General features: G+C 45.1%; 1 pseudogene; it reads left to right on the plus strand.

Annotated features, from left to right (window-relative positions):
• The first annotated feature begins 1,011 nt into the window (after nucleotides 1-1,011).
• Nucleotides 1,012-2,107, plus strand: LOC126546235 (uncharacterized; annotated as a pseudogene).
• The last annotated feature ends 1,614 nt before the right edge of the window (nucleotides 2,108-3,721 follow it).

The raw sequence follows: 3,721 nt of genomic DNA on the forward strand, positions 1-3,721 counted from the left end.
CACATGCCATCGGTGAACAGACGACGGCGCGCTACTTTGGCGCCATCTCGTAGCAGTCGTCGCCGCAGAGCCCGTCTTGCACGGCACAACGCTTTTTCTTTTCTCATGCTTTCGCCACGCCCTTCTTCGTTTTTCACCTCATGGTTCTGCTGCACCCTCCTTCTCCGCTTTCCTCCTTGCGCTGTCTTCGCTATCGCTGTCTTTCATCCGGTGCTGCGCTCCGCATTCTCTCTTTTATCCTTCGCTGCTGCGCTCGTTGACTCGGTTACGTCGAGGGAAGACGCCGATGCGAAACGCAGGAACAGGCGCCTAATAACTGCGCCTTAAAACGCGGAAGCACCTTTGTATCTTCAAAATCAAAACCTAGAAAAAAGAACAGCGTGAAAGGTAACCTCAAGTAATCAATTTCATTGAGCGTTTCTACGTATGTTATATAACGTTTTCCATCAAGCATGTGGCTTCAAGCAAATATTTTAAAATTTGGAGCATTTAACTTAGCTCATTAGCTAAGTCACCATACTCAAATATATGGTCTGGGTAATTCAAGTCGACTACAAAACTGTGGGCCGTTGGTGTCATTCGCCTAAGGTGTGCTACTTTCCATTGAGGTACACGACTTGGTTATAGTTAAGTGAAATACCCGGTGTTGTCAATGTTACAAGTTCCTTAAAAGCACTTCGAGCACTTGTGTGAAAGAACTAACAAGAATGCCGCAGTGGCACATATCTTGAATATGGTGCGACATAAGAGCCCTCAAAAAGAAAAAAAGAAACGCCTAACATTTCACCACTCTCTTTTGGTTTAGAAGAAATTAATTGTTCCACAGCTGGTGGGCTCGGCGGCTGTGCACAGACGCAGATCGCTAAACCATTCACTCTTGTCATGCAGGTGTTTCAGCGCGCATTCGTACGCCTGTTGCTTCCAGTCCTAGTGACGGCTTCCCTGGCAGCCCCGCTGCAATATCGTGTTTGGTCAGGTGAAACTGACAGGATTGCCTGTCACCCCTCCCTGATGTGCGCCCCTGGTTCTTCAACTGCACCGCCCTTCAAGCCCCTGGATTTCTTCGGGAGCGGCGGATCTGCGTTTTCGATGATACCACTACTGAAGACGGTGGTGCTCGATGCAGCATGGACAAACCCGTCGTCATCGACATCAACCTTACGGTCAACTATAAAAGAGCAGGCACTACAGGTGGCGCCTTGTGCGCTGGGCGGCTGTGCACAGACGCAGATCGCTAAACCATTCACTCTTGTCATGCAGGTTGGTAAAGCTTAGTCTCTTTTGTAAGAAGTCTAGCAATTATTTCCTGCTTCAGCTGCCGAGCCCGCACTGCTGCCTTCTTGTCGCTCTTGAGTGCTCTCATGTAATTCGTCCCTTGTTGATGATGTCGGGCGATATCGAAAGCAACCCGGGGCCGGACTCCAACACTTTACTAGCTGAATTGAAGAACTTATCTGCTGGCCAGTCGCAATTAATCAGTCAGGTTCAAGACCTGAAAGTTCACTTATTGTCGACGGACAAAGCTATTGCGGATATGGGCAAACGCATGACTGATCTAGAGGGGCATTATCAAAATCTTATCTCCCTGCGCTCTGACTTTGAAACCGTGAAAACGTGTACCGCTCAAGTGGCCACCGGGGTATACAGGCTTGAAACGCGTATTGATGACGCCGAAAACCAGTCACGACGCAATAATCTTTTTTATGGCCTCCCTGAATCAACTGGATCAGAGGCGTTTGCCCAGACCGAGCAACTTATAATCAAGCACTGCCACGATCATTTGAATATTTGTATCGAGCCGAAAGAAATTGAGCGCGTACATCGTCTCGGTCATCGCACAGGTACTAACCGTCACCGTCCTATCATAGCAAAATTCACATTCCATAAAACAAAAGAATTGATTCTTTCTAACGGCCGCAAGTTCAAAGGAACCAGCTTCAGTGTTGGAGAGGATTTCACTCGTTCCGTACAAAGCGCTCGCAGGCATCTCATTACTTACGCAAAAAGCAAATCATTACCTTTTTCCTTGCGATTCAAAACACAGCATATGGGCCATAAGTGCTACGCCTACGACGAGCAAACGCAGTCTGTCAAAGAAATAATATAGCAATTTCCCTGTCGTAAAAATGTCTGCTACACTGTTAAGTCCAAATCTAACATATCATTGTCTGTAATCTTTGCCAACGCACGCAGTTTCCTTCCCAAACGTGACGCTTTTTCCAACCTTGTTTTATCATCCAACAGTAATATAATGGTGATAACTGAAACGTGGCTAACAGAAGATATAACAGATACAGAAGTACTAGCCGACCTACCGGAATTTCATGTCTATCGAAAGGATCGCAAAGGCATGCGGTGGGGCGGTGTACTGATTGCTGTGCACAAGCAGTTATCGTGCTCCGTAGCCAAAAACATCACTTCTGATCTTGAAGTATTATGGCTAATTATTCATGCTTCCCCCCACACTATCATTCTAGGTGTTTGCTACAGGCCTCCAAATAATATTCCAGATTTCACATTTAAACTTAATAACAGTTTGAGTGACCTTAGTAACCAACACCCGCAAGCAGAAGTCCTCCTTTTTGGTGATTTTAACTTTCCTCAAACAGACTGGAGCAATGAGGTCCCCATAACTATGGGCAGTGAGCCTGCCAGAGATTTTGTGGATTTCTGCCTTAATTTCAATTTAACCCAACTTGTATCAGGACCTACACGCGTTGCACTGAGCACATCTAGCATCCTAGATCTCATCCTAACCAGTAACCTGGAAAGCTTATCATCAATAGCATATCTACCTGAAGTCAACGATCATAAAGTAATTCACGCCACATTTTCGTTTCAAACCGTAAAACGCCATTTAGTCAGCAAAACAATCCGCCTATACAATAAAGGTAATTATGATGCAATTAATAGTGATCTGAGCGCATTTCTTCCTACGTTCGTGAGGTTATGTTCTACGCGCTCTATTAATGAAAACTGGGCAATATTTAAAAACAAACTAGGCCATCTCGTTGATAAGTTCATACCGAGAATAACGTTCAGCGGAAACCGAAACAAGCCATGGTTCACTAAAACGCTTAAGCGACTTGAAAACAAAAAGAAACGTCTCTTCCGCTCAGCCAAACTAAACGGACACCCCTCTGCTTGGGAGAAATATTTTGTGGCTGAAGATTATCTGAGGGCTATACGGAATGCTAAATTCTCCTTTTTCCACGATGAACTGCCTAAAATGCTTACGAACAGCCCTCGTCAATTTTGGCAAACAATAAACCCTCAGGAGGCGCGCATGATCAGCGTGTTAAATGCACATGGCGAAGTGGTCAGCGACAGCGAGTGTGCTGACATTTTTAACGCAGCCTTTTTCTCTGTATTTACTAACGAGACTTCCAGCTCCAGATCTTCCCACATCTACTAACATAACTGCGCGTATGTCGCCAATTATATTCTCGGCAGACGAAATCACCTCGATTACTGATAACATCAAGCTTTCATCGTCAGCAGGTATAGATGATATTAATTCCAAACTCTTAAAAAATATTAACCATGTATCTGCTGCGTACCTAACTTTGTTGTTTTCGCAGTCACTCTCTACAGGCATCTTACCATCCGACTGGAAAGTGGGCAAGGTCGTTCCAGTCTTCAAATCAGGCAACAGAGACAGCCCATTAAATTATCGTCCTATATTATTAACTAGTGTCCCCTGCAAAATCATGGAACACGT

This window comes from Dermacentor andersoni, chromosome 1, assembly GCF_023375885.2.
Source record: "Dermacentor andersoni chromosome 1, qqDerAnde1_hic_scaffold, whole genome shotgun sequence".
In the NCBI taxonomy this organism is placed as follows: domain Eukaryota; kingdom Metazoa; phylum Arthropoda; class Arachnida; order Ixodida; family Ixodidae; genus Dermacentor; species Dermacentor andersoni.